At 42.2% G+C, this 21323-nt stretch overlaps 1 protein-coding gene and 1 pseudogene across 1 annotated transcript in view; one reads left to right on the forward strand and one right to left on the reverse strand.

Moving 5' to 3' along the window:
• CACNA1E (calcium voltage-gated channel subunit alpha1 E) overlaps positions 1-21323 on the reverse strand; it is a 496040-nt gene that overhangs the window by 411455 nt on the left and 63262 nt on the right. The window lies entirely within an intron of this gene.
• LOC115288176 lies at positions 1131-6677 on the forward strand (annotated as a pseudogene).

The following is a 21323-nucleotide window of genomic DNA, read 5'->3' on the forward strand; positions in this document are numbered from 1 at the left end:
AAGGACACCCCAGGATACAACACACAATCCCTAGAGTGGGTCTCTGAAACCAGGCCGCCGGGCCTCATCTCTAGACTTCTGGACCCTGCCAGAGAGCATTCCCGGGGCTGTGTGGTTATGGCTCCTGCCACGGGCTGAATTTGCCTCGCTCTGGTCCATATGATGAAGCCCTATCCCCCAACGTGACTACATTTGGAGACAGGGTCATTAGGAAGTAATCAAGGTGGTCATAAAGGATGAGAACATAAAGTGGAATGCTGGTCTGATAGGATTAGTGCCCTTTTAAGAAAAGACACCAGAGAACTCTTGCTCTGTCTCTCTTGCTCTCCTTCCCTGTCTTGCTGCCAGGTGAGGCCACAGCAAGAAGGTGGCTGTCCGCAAGCCAGGAAGAGAGCTCGCACCAGACACCAATTCTGCCAGCACTTTCGTCTTAGACTTCCAGCTCCAGAACTGTGAGAAGTACATGTATGTTGTTTAAGCCCCCCGGCCTAAGGTGTTTTGTCATGGCAGCCCAAGCAGACTAAGACAACTCCTATTTCCAGAGTCACACCCAAGTTACACACCTGGGGCTGCAAACACCCGAGTCCTAATATAGCAATGCTGGAAATAAGTGGTCCAGTTCCGGGTATCTTTATACAACTTCCCTTTTGCTTTTTACTAAAGACTCCACATGTCCCAAACTTTTCTGGATTTCCATCTCGATCTTCCATTTGTAACTCTGAGAATATACCGACCCTCCTGATCCTAAACTCTTGGTGCCCCCGTGACTGTCCCAAGACGGATTCACTCATCCGTGCTAATGCAGTAGCTAGTAAGTTCTTCCTCCCAAGTAACACAAATGCTCAGGAGTCTACCAAAGGCAACACTATATATGCCCAAAAATAAAAACGTCTTACATCTTACCTGGTAATTTCAGGTGCTTGACAAGCTAATGGGTCCTTAGGAAATCCCAAATCACAGCTCACAGAACCTTGCCCTAAAAATCTATAGGTGGTCACCCCAATAGGGGGATGGGCAATCAGATCATTAGAAATGTCTTGGCTTTTCCAGCTTCTTTCATGGGGTTCTCTAGTGGGCTCTTTCCCGAGCTTGGAACAAGAAAGACCAGCGTTTACAACCAGCAACACAAGTTGCCCAGAGTTTCCCAGATGCCTCTGGCAGCAAGGGCTTGACAAGAAAGGATGTCAGTAACCACCCTGGTATGTACCAGAGGGCCACAAGTGAGTTGCCATCACAGCTGCCAGCTTGCCAAGCCCCCTGTGGCCAGCCTTATCCCACCCCCATGTGCATACTAGACCTCAGGGTGGGTAGGAATAAATTGACCCTGCTCTGTAACCCTGACCTTGCCTTCCTCCACTTCTCTCTATAAATAGATTGTCCTTTGAAGCAGGTCAGTGCCAGCCCCCAGCCACAACATCCAACCTCCCCCATCCCCAGTGCCTAGCCACTAGCCTCCATCCCTGCCCCAACCACAGGGAGCCAGGGTGAGTGGGGAAGCTGCCACAAAGAGAAGACAATGAGAAGGCTTGTGGAAATATCATCCCTGATGGCATAGTTTGAGTATTTTTTTTTGTAAAATTGACACACATAAAATTCACCACTTAAAAGTATACAATTCAACAGCATTAACCATATTCACATGGTTCACGATGTTGTGCAACCATCACTAAGTGATAGAACTTTTTCATTACTTCGGAGGAAACTACTCATTAAGCAGTCTTTTGCCAATCCCCCTCCCCCAGCTCCTGGCAACCACTAATCTGCTTTCAGTCTCTATGGATTTGCCTATTTTGGATATTTTGTATGAATAGAAACATACAGTACATGTCCTTCTGCCATTAGTTTCTCTGATGAGGTTTTGAATCTGTCCTTATGTATACTGATGACTTTGAGGGTCTAGGCTTGTCTGATAAACCCAAACATCAGTCACAGAGAACCTTGGGAACCATGGCCCACCTGCCTCCTGACACAGAAGGTCAGCCCCCCTCACCCTAAGCATCCCAGTCAAGGCCCTGTGAAGCTTCAAGAGATCTAAATCAGAGGTGAAGCTGTAGCTTGCCCGATGAAAGTCTTCAGCTTTAAGGAAATAGCAGAAAGGCAAAGGAAAGGCTTGAGACAGTCTAGGAAGGCTTCATTCAGGAAAGGAGCAGCACCACTCTGGTCCTGGAAAAATGGTCAGGATTCTTTTGGTCAGCAGATTAGGATGAAGAAGGTGATTATATTTCCAGAGATACAAATGGAGGATAAAGATAGAAATCCAGATAGCATTTAACTGCCACCAGCATGTGCATGCTCCCAAAACTCTACCTTCACCTTCAGCTTTGTCCCTGAACTTCTGATTTGTTCATCCAGCCACCCACAGAGCATCTCCACTTGGGTGTCTGATAGGCTTCTCCAAATGAAAACTTTTGACTTCCCTGCTCTTTACATTCTTAGCAACATGCTTTTCCATCACTGTCTCTTGTCTCAGTAAATGGCACCACTGTTTACCCAGGTACCAAGTCAAAAACCTTGGGAGTCATCCTTGATTTCTCTCTTTCCCTAACACCCCACATTCAATCCATCAGCAAACTTACTGGCTCCATCTTCAAATATATCTAGAACCTGGGCATTTCTGCCAACAGCATCACCCCCGAGCTGCACCAATCCACCAAATCTCTCACCTCCACAACTGTAACAGCCTCCTAACCCATCTCTTGGCTTTGACCCCTGGTTTGTTACTTACAAACAATTAGCATGGTTCTTTTATAATACATTGTTCAAAACTTTCCAATGACTTCCCATCACATTTAGAATAACATTTGTCACCTCATCTGTTACCTGCAAGCCCACCATGATTGGTCGCTAACTGCTTCCTCCACTCCTATCCCTCTTCCTTCATTCACTGTACTTCAGTTACACTGTTCTCCTTGATCTTCCTGGAACATCTCCTGCATCAGGACCTTTGCACTTGCTGTTTTCCCTGCCTGAAACATTTTTCCCCATGATACCCGGCTTGTCATCAATTCAGATCTTTTTCATGTCACTTGCACAGAACAGAAAGACTTTCCAAAATTTAAACACCCCCCCTCTTTGTGTTTTATTTCTTCACACTGTTTTTTTATTTTCTGAGAACTAATAATTAACTTGCAAAATAATGTATACACACACACAAAAATGTTATTTTCACAAAACTGATCATTACTTGGTAACAAATAAATACACACAGTATGTACATGCACACATACATATGTATTACCTTCCCCATTAGACTATAAACTCCATGAGGACAGCTTGTGTACCTTACTTACCACCATATCTTCAATGCATAGGACAGTGTGTGTGGCATATAATAGAAACTTATTAAATACTTTTAGAAAAAAATGAACAGGGACTGAGTGTAAACTGGGTGTGTCAGGACTACAAAAAGAACATTTCTGCTATAAGATGAAGTCAGGGAGTGGTAGGAAACAGATCTCTCCTTCAAACTTCTTACCTGACAGTGATAAAGGTCTTCATTACCTGGCCCTTCCCTTATTTCTGACCTCACACATTTCATCACATCCAATCCATGGTGCCCCGTTCATCCACCCACCCGCCCCCCATACACTCTGCCACGTAGCTGCTGCTCCCCGTTTCCCAGACAGCCATGCTCATGTACGCCTCTACATTTTACACTGCCCCCTCTGTTTTCACCCTTTTGTTCTCCCATCGCCTGCTCACCCTCCAACCTTGGCCTGGGATGTGAGCAGCCTATCTAACAGCCCCAGGAGGAGCTGGCTGCGCCACCCTGCTCTGCCCCAGCCCCCGGTACACAGAGTTCTGTCAGCACATATCACACCACATTATAATGACTTGTTTACAGGTTTACCTCCCTTATTAGTGAGCCCAAGGGGAGGGATCCTGTTCTTACATTTACATTAATATCCTGTCTTATGTTTAAATGTCTCTTCCCTTGCACAAGAGAACTTGGTTATTGCCAGATATCCCAATCCTTGATGAATAAATGATTCAACAAATTAACCAAACTAGATTTCACTAGTTTTTGCTAATGGCATCCCTCTGTCTCAAGCAATTTTGATTCTCAGAAAGCCACAAAATTGTCACCGGTGTTAAAAGTGAAGTAAATCTTCAGACACTTTCTATGTGTATTTCAAGGCATAGTCTGAATATATCATAGCTCCCTATTACCTAATTGAATAAACTCATTAACAGCCTTTAAGTTGTTTCCTGATCTGGCCTCAACCTGGCTCTCTTGAATTTTTTTTAATGTTTTTTTAAATTTATTTTTGAGAGACAGAGAGACACAGCGTGAACAGGGGAGGGTCAGAGAGAGAGGGAGACACATAATCCGAAGACAGGCTCCAGGCTCTGAGCTAGCTGTCAGCACAGAGCCCAACACGGGGCTCGAACCTACAAACTGTGAATCATGACCTGAGCCGAAGCTGGCTGCTTAACTGAATGAGCCACCCAGGCGCCCCCTGCCTCTCTTGACTTAATCCCTACTTAACACCCATCACAGTCTTTACATTCCAACAAACCAAACTTCTCGTCTTTCCTAACATGTACATTTTCCAATCTCTGCTTTTCCATTGTTTGAGAATCTTCTTTCTTTTCTCTCATCACTGCCTTTTGAGATTCTACTCAACTTCAACACTATTCATTCATGCCACAGGTATTCACTAAGTGAGTACTATGTCTAGCATCATTCTGAGTACTGGGGATGTTTATAACAGTTCACTCAGCTGAACGGGACACATAAGGCCCCTCCCTTCATGGAGATTTCAAATAAACATCTAAACACTTCTTTCACAGGGCTTATAATCTAGTGGGAAAGAAAAATGGATGTATTGTGGGGGTGAGGGGAGTGAGTGTTTTTGCCAAGTAGTGACTAACTGTATAAAAAAATAATAATTAAGCTGTGTAGTGAAATAGAACGGGATAAAAAAAAGGCATTCCTCAGTGTGGGTGGTCATAGAGGGCCTTTCTATGGAGGTGATATTTGAACAGAGACCTGAACGAAGTGAGGAAAGACAACTAATAAATAGCAAACAAATAAATAAGTTTGATTATAATAAGCACCACAACGAAATGCCAGGGTGATATCACAGAGTAGTCATCAGTAAGGTGAGGGGAGCTACTTTAAATGGGGTGGTCAGGGGCACCTGGGTGGCTCAGTTGGTTGAGCATCTTACTTCGGTTCAGGTCATGATCTCAAGGGTCATGGGTTCGAGCCTCGTGTCAGGCTCTGTGCTGTCAGCTCAGATGACAGCTCAGAGCCTGAAGCCTGCTTAGGATTCTGTGTCTCCATCTCTCTCTGCCCCTTCTCATTCTCTCTCTCATTCTCTCTCTCTCTCTCTCTCTCCCTCTCTCTCTCTCTCTCTCAAAAATAAACATTAAATAAATAAATAGGGTGGTCAGGTAAGTGCCCCTGGGGAGATGTCATTTGAGCTAAGACAGAAGAATGCAAAACAGGAGCCAGCCATGAAAGTAGTCAAGGGATGCCTAGTCCAGAAAGACTGAGCATTATCCAAAGGAGTGGGGAAAGAAGAGCCTGGGGTTCTCCAGGACCAGAAAGGAAACTGGCAGAGCAGGCTACTAGGAGGAAGGCAGGTTGGGACAAGGCAAGGATGGACAGGTGGTCAGGAGCAGATCATATGAGACCCTGTGGACAATGGCAGAGAGCTGGGAGTTTGCCAGTCTTCGCCTACTTGCTATCAATCTACTTCTACCCTCCAGCCTTTCCCAGAGTCTCTTGATAATGGAAAACTGAGACAGGAAGAAGAGAGAGAGGCCAGAGTATTTCTCTCTTCTTAGCCTCAACTGGCACTTTATGGCAATGGTGGCGTCTCCTTTGTCCTTGCAGCCTCCCACCAGTCAGCCCCTTCCTACAAAGTCACAGCTCCCACCAGGCAGGACACATCATGGTCGAGCAGCTTCTAGGTTCTGGGGTTTGGGTCCCTCCAACCTAGAGGCATAAGCAGTTTCCTGCTCTGGTTGCCTTCCACCCTCTATTTTATCTATGAAACAAAATCTTGTATTAATATTCCTTGTTTGAAATACCTAAGATGGTTTCTCTTCCCGCAAGGAGCAGGTGGCAGGAGCTTATGCAGCCATGGCCAGGATTAAGGCTCAAGACCTTCACAGCAAGGAAAGGGAACTGTCTAAACAGTGGGACAACCTGAAGATGGAGCTGTCCCCGCTGTGCATCACCAAGGTGACAGGCCAGACGGCCTCCTTCCAAGCTCACCAAGATCTGAGTTGTTAGCAAATCTATCACCCATGTTCTCATCATCGTTAACCAGGCTCAGAAAGGGAACCTCAGGATATTATACAAGGGAAAGAAGTACAAGCCCCTGGGGAGCCTGGGGAGCTCAGTCAGTTAAGCGTCCAATTCTTGGTTTAGGGTCAGGTCATGATCTCACAGTTTGTGAGTTTGAGCCCCACATCAGGATATGCACTGACAGCATGGTATTCTGTTTCCCCCCCTCTCTGTTCCTCCCCCGTTCACTCTCTCTCTCTCTCTCTCTCAAAAATAAAGAAGCATTTTTTTTTAAAGTGTAAGTCCTTGGATCTGCAGCCCAAGAAGACATGCCAGGTATTGCGAGGTGAACAAGCACAAAGAGAACCCGAAGGCCAAGCAGCAGCAGCAGGAGGAGAGGCTGTGCCCCCTCCGGGAATATGCAGCCAAGGCCTGAGCACTGGCACCAATAAAACACAAACTGGCAAAAAATATATACCTAGTTATTTCACTGACTAATATAAGGAGCCATGAAGGATTTTTGAGCAGAGGAGTGCCAGGATCTTGAATTTCCTTTTGGAGAGATTACTCTGGCCACTGCAAAAAACTGTTAATAGGATAGGAAAAGAAGCAGAATTTTAAGCCACCTGGAATGTTCTTTCAACAATCCCAGCAACAGGTTGTTGCATCCAGGGCTTCAGTGGTGGCAGGGAGTAGAGTCAACTGGATAGAATCAAGTTCTATGCTGGAGACATGCTAAGCACACTGGCAACAGACTGGATGTCAGGGATGAGGAAAAAGAGAAGCATCAGTCATGACTCCTCTGGATTTTTGGTTTGACCACCTGGGGGGAAAGTGTAGAGATGGAAAGATAAGCACAGGGGCAGTTTGAGGGCCAAGTAGCATGTCCAAGTATCTCTTGGTTCACAAAGCTTCTAGTTACCCTTCCAATAGGAAGCAATTTCTCCCTCCTTTGTAAAAACAGCCTCATGGAATAATATAATTATATAGCTCTTTGTCCACCTGACTTACTTCCCCTGCTAGTGTGTAATTTGCTGTGGCTCACCATATCTTGTTCATCTTTGTGACCTCCACAGGACCTTGGGCTCCCAGACATGGAGCCATGGGGCCAAGCACTGAGCTGCCAACCTAACAGAATCACCTAATTCATCTAAGCCACAGACACAAAATACTAGTCTATTATTATACAAAAGGGTATGGCTTTCAGCAACCACCTTGAGCCCTTGCTAACAACCCCTGATGTCCCTCCCTGATTCATAAATGAAATGCATTCCCTTGTTGATGGCCAGCCGTCACTGACCTCCATGCCTATATTTCTTTTCTGAAGAAACAGAGTCTGTGACTCTACTCTTTCCAGCAGGAAGGACACACAGAGACTCAACAAAGAGCTACTGAACTGAATCAAACTGGCACCACCAAACGCCCCGAACAGCATGTCTTCTTTTAAAAGCTCTCTCAACTTTCTCCAGTTTCCTAACCTCTCATTTCCAGCCATCACTGAATTCACTGAAGCCAATCCCCACGGTGACATAAATGGCAGCAAGAAAGCTGGGTCCCCAGCTGATCCTGTGCCCTTGAGAAAGTGAGGCAAATCCCCTGCACCCTTTGCTCATCTGAACAAAGAACGTAACAGCCCTGCCCTGTCTCCAGTCTCTGGGAGCCCTTGTAAGCAGTGGCCATCATTTCTGCAGGCGGGGGAGGGGGGCCTCAAGAGGGAAAGTCTCCTGGGGAAATGGAAAAGAACACGCCTTCTGCTCCTCACCATTCCCATCCCAATACAGAGTCTGCCTCTCCTAATATCCTCGTTTATGCAGCCACTCAGTCTCTCCCTTCAGGTCCTTTCCCTGCCTCTTCATTTAGTTTCTGAATTACTTGTAAGCTCCGTGTCCTCACTTTAAGTGCTCCTTAGGTCCTACCCGCATCCAATCTCATTGCATTCTCTCTCCGGGCACCCTCTGCTCTAAAGCAGCACTGAGATCCTCCCCACAGCCCAATACAAAATTCACCAAGTGCCCACTCTGGATGAGACACTGTGGCAGACAGTGTTGATGCAAATGAGAGACATATCCTCCCACAGCTGAGTCTGTCTGAGGATAAAGGACAAAAAGTAAGATTCCATCACAATGCAGGCAGGACCGTGACTTTGGGCCTCTCTGTGATACATAACTGCACAAGGTTTCATTTCTGCCCAGAATGTTTATTGTCCACATCTCTGCATACAGCTGAGCTCCCCTTCCCTGGGTGCTCCACTCAGGAAGAAACTAAAAGCTGTCAGCCAATAGGACTGTGGGGCTTGATACCCCGTCCTCCAAGAAATCATTAACGGAACTCTGGGAGCCTACTGGAGAAGGGAAGATGGGGCTATCAGGAGATCCTCAGGGGTACTCATGGGAAGGAGGGATGACGAGGCTGGGCTTATCAGGTCCCCAGGGGAAGGCAGAATCCAGGAGTGAAAGCTACCAAGGGCAGATTTTAGTTCAGCCCAATGAAGTATGTTCCAATAGTCAGAAGGGCCTGAGGACAGGAGAACAGCCTCAGGAGGTAATGAGGCCCCTGTCACTGCAGGTGACAACAACCAAAGGGACACAGAAAATATAAGCACTGACTAAATGATATTTGAAACAGTCTGTTGTTATTCTATGAAAATAAATTCTCCAAGTGGAAACTAAGACTCATTTGGGACAAAATCTCCATTCCATCACTAAAATCACCATGTCCCTTAGCATCTGTGTACTCCGCAAACGGAACAACAGTATCTATACGTCCAGAGAGAGAACTAGTTCTGGGCTAGTCACGTGAGAGAACTCAGGCGGGAGCTTCTCACATCTTCAGCTCTGGTGACTCAGAGAAGCATGAAAAGTAGTGGATCACTGATTATCCCCAATTGAAAGCATAAGAACATTTTCTTTTATGCTTCAAGCTGAAAACATAAACGTGGAAATAAGACCCTTTCCCAATCAGTTTTAGACTGTAAACCCCAGTGTGAAAGTGGCTTGACTGTCGAGAGAAAACACAGGAATGGAAAGCAAGCTCCCTGTCACCACAAGGCTTTCAGAAGAGCAATCCAACAGTTCTTCCAGGTGGCATGAAGGTGCCAGGGGTTGACATCCTGCCTTTCCATGAGGAAGCAGAAAATCCCTCTATACCTCACTTCATTCACAAAACTGGTGTCCCAAGGAGTGGACAAGGGAGAGGGCTCTGGGAGGCCAAGCAGGTTGGCTTCTCGGGCAGATGTCCCCCATGCATACTCAAGCAGCTGAGATACAAAAATCTAACAGGGCAGCCCACAGGCCAAGCTGGTGTCTGCATCCTTGAGCTCTCTACCCATCATCAGCCCACGGAGGAAAACAGGAGTCAATCCTAAAACAAAAATTACTCAAGGAACAGAGGCGACATGCCCTCCCATAGGATGAAATCAAACGCCAAGGGTAGTCCTCACACTGAGAGTGTGAAGAGTCAATGAGGAGAAAGAGGGACACACAACAGAACCTGTAGAAAGTTTCGGTCCAATTAACTGGGAGATCTGATGGTCCCACAGTCCTCAGTGGTTGGGGAAGGCTTTCCAGGAGCAGAAGCCCACATGAGGGTATAGTGCAGAAAGCATGATTATAATTCTGGATACGACTTGAACAGATGATTCAGATATGCACTGTCCAATAAGGTAGCTTCTTCAAGCCATGTGTAGCCATTTAAATTTAAACAAAATAAAATAAATTAAATTAAATTTAAAACTCAGTTCCTTAGTCACAATAGTCAATATTTCAAGTGTGCAAAAGTTACCATGACTAGTTGCTACCATATTGGTCACAGCACAATCTCCACCATCACAGAAAGTTCTATTAGACAGTTCCAATACAAATTGTCCTCACCCAGCTTCAGTGGTCTTCAAATGCCCGGAATGAATTCTGAACTCACTGCTGTGGCTTAGATGGCCCTTATGGATTTGTCCCTGCCTGGCTCTCAGGACTCACTGTTGCTACTCTAGACCCATATGCCATATGCACCAGCTGCAGTGAATAAACTTCTTTCCTTCTTTCTCACAAACAGCTCCCCTGCAGCAGCTAGCTGAACCACTTCCCTGACCCTTTTGGCCAACCTAATTTCTTCTCATCCTGCTGGGTCCGATCAAAGCACTTCTTCTCTGGGGACCCTCTACACCCGTTAGGTGAGAGAAGATTACCTGCATTGCAATCTCAGAGAATTCTGGGCTTTGCCCATCACATCCCCACTATCAGTTGTTCGCTGATGCGTCCCTAGTCTGTAGAACACTGCCTGGCTCACAGTAAGCTCTCTTTAATTATTTAATAACTCTTAGTTAGAATTCCTTGTATCATTGTTTGTCGACCATCATAGTTTGCAATTCCACAATGGCAGGGAACTTGTTTATCTCATTCACCACTTTATCACCAGTCTCTTCAAAATAACAGATAATCAAATTTATTACAGAATGATGGCAAAAGAAGGGAAGAAAAGAGAAAGGGAGGGTACAAGAAAAGGAGAAAGGAGGGAGGATAAAAGTAAGGAAAATAAAAGGAAGAGGTAGGTGAGTAAATGATGAGTGTAAAGCTCAAACCCTAGGAGACAAGAAAAAAGGATGATGTTATTGAGAAACAGAATAGCTGGGGAGCTAATGGCACCCAGCAGTCAAGCTTTGACTGTACAATGCTGGAACAATCATTTTCCCATCACCAACTCAAGGACAAACTTATAAAGACTCCCTGAATAGCCCCATCCTTGCCACCCCCACTTCCCAACCCACTGGAATGAGAAACAGAAGTGCAAATTAAGCTTTTTATTACAACTAGCAGCCTAACACTGGCCTCACCTGTCTTGCTGAAATGTGATATTTCATCTGAGACGTTCATCATCATAGCCCAATGGGGGAGACTGTGAATCAATTCACTGCTTATTTTTCAACAGCTTTATATGAAATGATTTTTATTCTTTACACTTGCTAGTTTTCCCTAAGGAATTCAAGGCAATTTACAAACTTTTAATTCTTCTGACACTCTGGGAGTGAAGGAAGTAAAAGTCTAGAATGTATAGATTGGGGAGAAAAACCATGTCACAGGATTAAGTACTCGAACGGGGGGGGGGGGGAGACTCATCTGTTCCCAGAGCCTACCCTTCTGAAGATGAACAGAAGGGCATTATAGTGACATTCCTAAAAGCCATCTGAGCCGAGAGATTGAGGTGGAAATAAGGCTGGAGAGGCTGAAAGTGAATGAGGTGTGTGGCAGTATTAACAGGTATGGGTATAATCAATGATAAAGAAAAAAGACATGAAGGCATGAAGACAGAGGCACAGAATAGGACCTGGAAAGGTCTGGATGGGGCCTGAGCCAGAAGCATTGGGAGTGAGGATCACCCCATCAAAAAAGAAAAAGAAACAGAAGGCAGAACAGAGCATATATTTAAAAGAAGCATTAAAAAAAAAAAAGCAAATCCAGAAATCACAATTTTGTAAGCAAGGAAGGCAATAGCAAGAGATAATAATAAGTGGTTTGTGCAAGCCTACACAGTGGGCTAGCATGGAGAGGAGATCAGAACCCTGAGCAGTTTCTTCTACCCTGCGTGGGAAAAGGAGGTAGTGCTTGCCTCATGGCCTCTGGTTCATCACTGCCCTCCAAGAAAATAGGATGGAGGGCAAACTGGGATCTTAAGGGAGGGGAAAGAAGACTGAATTGTCTATTTAGGAATTACACTAGATAATTAAGTTTGATATTAGATACTGGGTCTGTCCGGCCACATGGTTTTCCAATTGAAGATGCATACCATATGAGTTTTTTGTGTAGGCCTATCAGCAGGTATTCCTCATTTTAGGGAACAGATATTATATCTCAGTATCATAACATAGTAAATATGTATTTCTCATGCACTTTACCAGGCTGTGCAGGTAAGCCAAGAGCTCCACTCCATACAGTCACTCAGGGACCAGACTCCTTCCATTAAAAGCTGTGCTATCCAGCATGGTAGCTACTATCCATTTGTAGCTATTTAAGTGAGCTAAAATTAAATAAAATTAAAAATTCAGTACCCCAGTCCTGCTAACTGTATTTGAAGTACGCAGTAAACATGCTGCTACCATATTGGATAGCAAAGATCTAGAACATTTCATCATCACAAAAGTTCTACTGGAGAGTGCTCCTCTAGACTGGCTCTTTGGCTTTCAGCCGGCAGGCAGAGGATAAGCTTGGATGCTAATGCAGAAAGAGCCAGACCTAGCCAGCCATCACTTTTGCCCTGTCCCGCTGGCCAGGGCACCACTGTACAGCACGCCTAACTATAAGGAAGAAGCAAGGCAGAGAAATGGAGTCAAGCTATATGCCCAGGAAGAAGAGGAAATGAACCCAGTGAGTATCTGCCAGTTTCTGTCACAGATATATTCTAGCAAGTTCCTAAAATGAAAAATTAATTTCCCAACTGAGCTCTGTAATAAAATCAGAATAATGACCCTAAAAGGAGAGTATCTCTCCATAGACTATTTTAAATCTTAAACAAGGGAGAGTTAGGATCGTGGTCAGGCTCCTACTCAGAGCTGCAGTTCTCTAAGGGCATTTTGCCACAGACATACTCTCCTAATTCTAGCACTCCCAAGTGCTGCATTTATTCCCTTCATTTCCTTTCTGTCTCCACCTCCACCCCGACTCCATCATTTACACCTGGTGTAGAGATACTATAATCAACATACACAGGGGAGGCAACAAAGAAAAAATAAACAAGTGGGACTACATCACACCAAAAAGCTTCTGCACATTAAGGAAAACCACCAACAAAATCAAAAGGCAACCTACTGAACAGGAGAAAATATTTGGTATTTGTAAATCACATATCTGCTAAGGGGTTAATATCAAAAATACACAAAAAAAAACTCATACAACTCAAAAGGGAAAAAAAAGAAACCAATCTAACCAAAAACCTGAGCAGATGATCTAAATAGGAATTTTTCCAAAGTAGATATACAAAATGGTCAACAGGTAAATGAAAAGGTGTTCAACCTCACTAATCATTTGGGAAATGCAAATCAAAACCACAATGAGATATCACCTCATACCTGTTAAACGATCATCATTAAAGTAACAAGAAATAATAAGCCTTGGCAAGCATGTGGAAAAAAGGGAACCATTGTGCAAAGTTGGTGGGAATGTAAATTGGTGCAGCCACCATGGAAAATAGTGTGGAAGTTCTCAAAATATTAAAAATATAATTACCATATGACCCAGCAACTACACTACTGGGTATTTATCCCAGTGGAATGAAATCACTATTTTGAAAAGATATCTATGCTTCCATGTTCACTGCAGCATTATTTACAGTAGCCAAGACATGGAAATAACCTAGGTGTCTGTCAACAGATGACTGAAGAAAACACGGACTTCTGAGCCAAGACGGTGACATAAGAAAACCCTTAACTCACCTTCTCCATAGGCACATCAAATCCACACCTATTTATAGAACAGTTCCTCCTGAAGAACCGAGGGCTGACTGAACAGCTTCTGTACAACAAAAGACAGAGAGACTACAAAGAGAATGGCAGAAGAGACAGAGACATGGTAACAAAGGAAACCGTCATCCCCAACATTGCAAACTGCAGTGGGAAGGAACAGTACTTAGAGACTGGGAGTAGGCTCACTTGCCCCAGGACACAGAAAGAAACATGCTGCGGTTTGAATTTAAGAAACAAAACAGATGAACGTGGTTCGGGAGAAAGAAGAGAGGCAAATCACAAAACAGACTCTTAACTACAGAGAACAAACTGAGGGTTGCTGGAGGGGAGGTGGGCAGGGAGATGTGTTCAATAGGCAATGGGTATTAAGGAGGGTGATTGTAATGAGTACTGGATATTATATGTAAGTGATGAATCATTAAATTCTACACCTGAAACGAATATTACACTGCATGTCAACTAACTGGAATTTAAATACAAATTTGGGGGGGGAATGAAAAATAAAAAGGCAACTAGAATATAAAGGAAACAGCCCTAGAACTCTGCCAAATGGTGGGGTAGCTGCCAGAACTCTCTCCTGGAGTAGCTGGTGAGAGCCACAGTTTGTTTCCCCTCTACCTTGACAGCATGGATGGGAACAGGGTCCAGCCAGCCTACCACCTCAGAGAGCCACAGGCCCCTAGGCCATGCCAATCCAGTCATCCCACCACAGTGGCCCCAGCCGCTCCCGGCTCACACCACTTCAGCTCCAGACCACTAGCTAGGACGTCTCCAGTGCAGAGTGCCAGGACCCCTCCACCCACACCCCACTTCAGCTCCAGCAGCCCCACCAGGACACCCCCTGCACAGACTGCCACACAACACCCTAGCTTGTAGCCATGTCAGTTTCAACTCTCCTCCCAGGACACCTTCTGCATGGAGAGCCCCAGCACCCCACCAGCATGCACCCACTTGAGGTAAAATAAAGGTAAGGAGTTCAAATAAAAGTTAAAGGAGTTCACCACCACTAAACTGGCCTTTTAGGAAATATGATAGAGACTTCTTTAAGTGGAAAATAAAAGGCTTAATTAGGAATAAGAAGATTATGAAAGGTAAAAATTTCATGAGTAATAGAAAAAATACAATTAAGATAACAGAAAAGTCACATATAAAGCTAATATGAAAATCAATTATAAAACATTACTTAAGGGGACTCACAAAATAAAAAGATTTAAAATATAACTACATATAAAGCATAAGTTCTTTTATAATATGTTCAAACTTCAAATGATCAGTCTAATACAGATTGCTATATACTTAGGATGTTATATATGAACCTTATGGTAACTACAAACCAAATATAGTAGATACATAAAAAGAGAAAGAAATCAAGCATGATATTAAGGAAAGTCATCAATCCAGAGGAAAGAGAGCAAGAGAAAAAGAAAGGGACAGAGAAGGGACCCCCGGGTGGCTCAGTTGGTTAAGTATTCAACTTTGGCTCAGGTCATGATCTTGCAGTTCATGAGTTCGAGCCTGACATCGGGTTCTGTGCTGAAAATCTGCTTCAGATTCTGTGTCTCTCTCTCTTTCCTCCTTCCCTGCTTGCACTCTGTCTCTCTCTCAAAATTAAACATTAAAAAATAAAAGAAAGAAAGGAATGAGAGGAAGTATAAAAACAACCAGAAAATAATTAACAAAATGGCAAATAGTGCATCCTTGTCAATAATTATGTTTTTTAAATGTTTATTTATTTATTTAGAGAGAGCAAGCAGAGGAAAGGCAGAGATAGAGGGAAAGAGAATTTCAAGCAGGCTCCATGCTCTGAGCATGGAGGGCTCGACACAGAGCTCAGGAACACTCAGGAATTGTGAGATCAAGACCTGAGACAAAATTAAGAGTCCAACGCTTAACTGACTGAGCCACCCAGGTACCCTCTTAATTACTTTAAATATAAATGGCCTAAATGCTCCAATCAAAAGACATAAGGTGGCTGACTGGGGGAAAAAAACAGGATACATCTATATTCTGCCTACAAGAGACTCACTTCAGACCTTAAAGACACATACAAACTGAAAGCGGAGGGATGGGAAAAGATAGCTCATGCTACAGAAGTAGAAAACATGCTAAGACAGCAATACTTAGACAAAATAGACTTTAAACAAAGTCTGTAACAAGAAATGAAGAGTGCCACTACATACTGATATACAATAAGAGAATATAACAATTGTAAATATCTATGTACCCAATGACTGAAGAACCTAAACACATAAAGCAAATACTAACAACGTAAAGGGGAAAATTGACAGTATTACAATAATAGTAGGGAACTTTAACTCACTTATATCCATGGATACATAATTCAGACAAAAATTCAATAAGGAAACAGTCTCTGTGAATATCACATTAGACAAGGTGGACTTCACAGATATATATAGAACATTCCATCCCCAAACAACATAATACTAATTCATTTCAAATGCAAATGAAATAGTCACCAGGATAGATCATATGTTAGACCACAGAATAACTCTCAATAAATTTAAGAAGACTGAAATCACATCATATATTTTTTTCCAACTATAATGGTATGAAACTAGAAACAAGGAAAAAAACTAGGAAAAAAGCTCACAAACACATGAAAATTAAACATGCCACAAAGCAACCTACGGGTCAATGAAGAAATCACAGAGGACATTTTTAAAAAATACATGGAGACAAATGAAACTGAAAATAGTATAGTCCAAAATATTTAAGACACAGCAAAAGTAGTTCTTAGAGAGAAATGTATAGTGATATAGGCCTGCCTCAAGACACAAGAAAAATCTCAAATAAACAAGCTAACCTTACACTTAAAGGAACTAGAAAAAGAACAACAAAACCCAAAGTTAGGAAAAGGAAGCAAATAATAAATATAAGAGCATAAATAAATTAAATGGAGATTTAAAAAACAATAGAAAAGATCAATGAAACCAAGAGCTAGTTCTTTGAAAAGATAAAATGGATAAACATTTAGCCAGACACATCAAGAAAAAAAGAGAACCCAAATGAATAAAATCAGAAATCAAAGAGGAGAAATAACCAACACCACAGAAACACAAAGGACTATAGGAGACTACAATGAAAAATTATATGCCAAGAAATTGAACAACCTAGAAGAAATCGATAAAATCCTAGAAATATACAATCTTCCAAAACTGAATCAAGATAAATTAAAAATATGAACAGGCCAATTACTAGTAGCAAAATTGAACTGGTAATCAAAAAACTCCCAACAAACAACAGTTCAGGACCAGACTCATAAGTAAATTCTTCCAAACATTTAAAGATGAGTTAATACCTACTCTCCTCAAACTATACCAAAATATAGTAAAGAAAGCTTCCAAATGCATTCTCTGAGGCCAGCATTACCCTAATAGCAAAAAAAGAAAAAAGAAACAAAGAAAGAAAGACAGGAAAGAAGGGAAGGAAGATAGGGAGGGAGGGAGGGAGCGAGGAGGGGAAAACTACAGGCTAATCTCTCTGATGAACACAGATGCAAAAACCCTCAGCAAAATATTAGCAAACTACATTCAACAATAAATTAAAAGGACCATCCATCACAATCAAGTGAGATTTATTTCAGGGATGCAAAATGATTCAATATCCATAAATCAATTAATATGATACACATTAACAAAATGAAAGATAAAAATCACATGATCATATAAATAGGTGCAGAAAAAATATTTGAGAAATACAACATCTGTTTATGGTAAGAACTCTCAACAAAATGGGTTTAGAAGGAATGTACTTTAACATAATAAAGGCCATAAATGAGAAACTCACAGCTAACATCATACTCAGTGGTGAGAAACTGAAAGCTTTTTCTCTGAGATCAGGAACAAGATACGGATGTCCATTCTCACCACTTTTATTCAACATGGTACTGGAAGTTCTGGCCACAACCATTACAAGAGAAAGAAATAAAAGGAATCCAAACTGGGGAAGGAGAAGTTAAACTGTCTTTAATCGTCACTATTTGCAGATGACATGATTCTACACATAGGGAACCCTAAAGACTCTACCAAAAAAAAAAGCTATTAGCAATAATTAATTTAGCCAAATTGCAGGATATAAAACTAATATACAGAAATTTGTTGCTTTTCCATACACTAATAACAAAGTAGCAGAAAGAGAAATTAAGAAAACACTTCCATTTAAAATTGCATCAAAAGGGATAAAATACCTAGGAATAAGTTTAACCAAGGAGGTGAAAGATCTGTACTCTTAAAACTATGAAAGACACTGAAGATGATATGAAGAACAAATATCCTATGATTTCGCTTATATATAGAATCTAAAACAAAACAGACTCATAGCTACAGAAAACAGATTCGTGGTTGCCAGAGGCAGGGAGTGGAGGATGGGTGAAATGGGTGAAATGGAGGATGGGTGAAATGGTGTAAAAGTACAAACTTCCAGTTACAAGATAAATAAGTCCTGGGAATGCAACGAACACCATAATGACTATAACTACCAATACTGTATTGTATATTTGAAAGTTATTACAAGAATAGATCTATCTTAAAAGTCTCACCTCCAGAAAAAAAAATCATAACTATATGTGGTGACAGATGGTAATAAACTTACTGTGGTAATCATTTTGCAATATATAGATACATCAAATCATTACGTTGCATGCCTTAAACAAATACAAGGTTATGAGTCAATTATATCTCAATTAGAAAAACTTTAATTAAAAAATAAACATTCAGGAGTGCCTGGGTAACTAAGTTGGTTGAGTGTCTGACTCTTAATTTCAGCTCAAGTGATGATCCCAGTGCAACGCGTTCCATGCTGAGTGTGGAGCCTGCTTAGGATTCATTCTCTCTCTCTTTCTCTCTCTCTGCCCCTCTCTCCTGCCTGTACTTTCTTTCTCTCTCTAATAAACAAATATTCACATGGGAATCTTAGTTTCCTTTTAACTTTTCTCTGTACCTACCATGTCTGAAGCATGTATTTGAACTTGAATGGGTTCAATTCAACAACCTTCACCAGGTCCCTGTGTATGCATGAGTTATATGCAGTAAGGATCATAGGGCATAAAAAAGTGAAAGACACACAATAAATCAGGGAGAGTTTGAAATAATTATAACACATTGAGCTGAGATAAATGCCCAAAGAGTGATACAAAAGTGAGGGTTCAAAAGAATGTGAGACGACAACAGATAAGAGAAGAAGAAAGACTCCCTAGAAGAGAAGACAATATTAGCATGCTTTCTGAATGCTGAGCCGAGCCTGATTTCAATAGACTGGGATGTGAGGAGGACCTTCGAAGAAGAGAGGGAGGCAGTGCTGGCCTCTCTCTGAAGACAAGATGGCTGGCTGTGTACTTGGAAGTCAATCTCTGGAGAGGAATTGCTTCCCCCAGCTTCTGTTCCACCATCTGTATCTTCTACCCTTCCCCAAGTTCCACTTTGTAACACAAGAACCACCATTCCCTGCACCTGAGTACCAAGAAATGACCAAATTGGCTGGAGCAGAACACCAGAGCAACAAGCTGTGAAAAGGGATGGTGGGGCCATGTCCTTGAAGGAAACACCATATATGAGGACACACTGGAAACTTTGAAGGACCACACAAATTTGAAAGATAATTATTGCTATGTGCTAAGGTACTTGTACAGAGCAGAATAGGAAATAGGGTAATTGGTTAAGGAGTTCTACTGAGCAATCCTTAATACCACTTTCAACTCTATTTTAAAGCCCAATGGTCTTGTCATGGGCAAGATTCCTGAGCGCCCTGGTTTTTATCAAGTCCTGGTCTTTCTACTTTAAACCTATCCACTCCATGGTGATCCTAGTCCAAGTCACTATTATTCCCCACCTGAGCTACTGAAAGAAACTTCTCACTGATCTCTCTGCTTCTACTCTTGCCTCCTCCACAAGTACTTATCCACCTGCAACCATACTGACCTTTCTAAAAGCACATCATAGATTTTACCCTGAAAATAAATTCTAAACTCATCACAACCTATCAGCCTAGCCATGTCTTAAACTACCTTCTTCTTCCCTTCCCAACTCTAGCCACCCTGGCCTCCTAAACAGTTCCCAAAACACATCAAGGTCTTTCTAATCTCGAAGTCTCTCCAGCTGTCCGTCAGCCTGAAACACTTTTCTTCTTTATCTCTACATGGATGGCTCAACTCCAATGTCATCATTTCAGATAACCTCTAACTGCTCTATCCCAAAGAGTACTCCCTTCCCAATTACTGCTGGAAAATTTGCTGGGAGTATCCCCAAACTTCTACTCCTCCCTTGCCCCATGCTGTCCTTCCAGATACCTCCTCTACTCTCCTGCCTCCGGCCTCACCTCTGTGAACATTTGCACATATTTGTGGCCACATTCACGCCTCTGCAGCTGTGGTTCCACATCCCCAACTAGCTCCTAGGTGTTCCACCCATATGTCACAGCTGGGAAAACAGAATCACCATCTACTGCATATCAGTTCCTAACTTTTATTTCTATTATTTCTACCACCAGCCTTACAATTTCCTAATCTTACAATCACAGTCATCTTTAATCCTTTATATATAATTAATGACTAACTCTTCTGTAGCACTGTGTAGTATAGTTTTCACATATCTTCTTTATCATTTAGGGTGTCATTATTATTAAAGAATGCTACTGAAGTAAAATTGAACAAGATATCAAATTATTACCAAAATCAAGATAATGAACACATTCATTCACTCAAATGGTTTCCTTGTGCTGCTTGGTGAGCTCCCCCTCACCCCTCCCTACTTCTCCATTCTCTCCGGGAAAGCACTGTCTTCTGCCACTATACATTGTTGTGCATTTCCTAGAATTTTACATAAATGGAATCACATTTCATATACTCATTGTGTCTGTTTTTCCACTCAAAATAATTATTTTGAAATTCACCCCATGTTACAGCTTATAGCAATAGTTTGTTCCTTTTTATTACTGTGTAGTCTTCCATTCTATTGATACAACAGTTTGTCCACTCTTTGGTTGATGGGTATTTGGGTTGTTTCCAGTTTGGGGCTATTCCAAATAAAGTTTCAATGAACATTTGTGTACAAGTCATTATATGAACATATGCTTTTATTGCTCTTGGGTGAGTAACAAGGGTGAAATGCCAGTATCATATTGCAGATATGTGTTTAACTTTTTTAAAAAACTGCTGAATTGTCTTCCAGTGTGGTGTGCCATTTTGCATTCATATCACCAGCATTTAAGAGCTCCAGTTCTTCCACACAGCTCCCAATACTTCATGTCATCAGGTTTTTAATTTTAGCCATCTGGTAGATATATAGTGGTGCCCCCACTGAAGTTTTAATTTGTATTTCTCAAATGACTGATGATGCTGAGCATATTTTCATGGAATTATTTACCACCTTTTTGAATTCAGTTTGTAATTTTGTTCTGAATTTTTGCAACTATGTCTGTGAGCAATAATGGTCTGTAGTGTTCTTTTCTTGTAGTGATTTTGTCTGCTTTCGGTTATCAGTGCAATGCTGACCTCATAAAATGAGTTGGGAAGTATTCTTTCCTCTTCAATTTTCTGGAAGAGTTTGTGTAGATTTTCTATTTCAATGTTTGGTAGAATTCACTGGTGACATTATCTGGCCCTGGAATTGTCTTTAAGCA

This window comes from Suricata suricatta, chromosome 3, assembly GCF_006229205.1.
Source record: "Suricata suricatta isolate VVHF042 chromosome 3, meerkat_22Aug2017_6uvM2_HiC, whole genome shotgun sequence".
Classification (NCBI taxonomy): Eukaryota; Metazoa; Chordata; class Mammalia; order Carnivora; family Herpestidae; genus Suricata; species Suricata suricatta.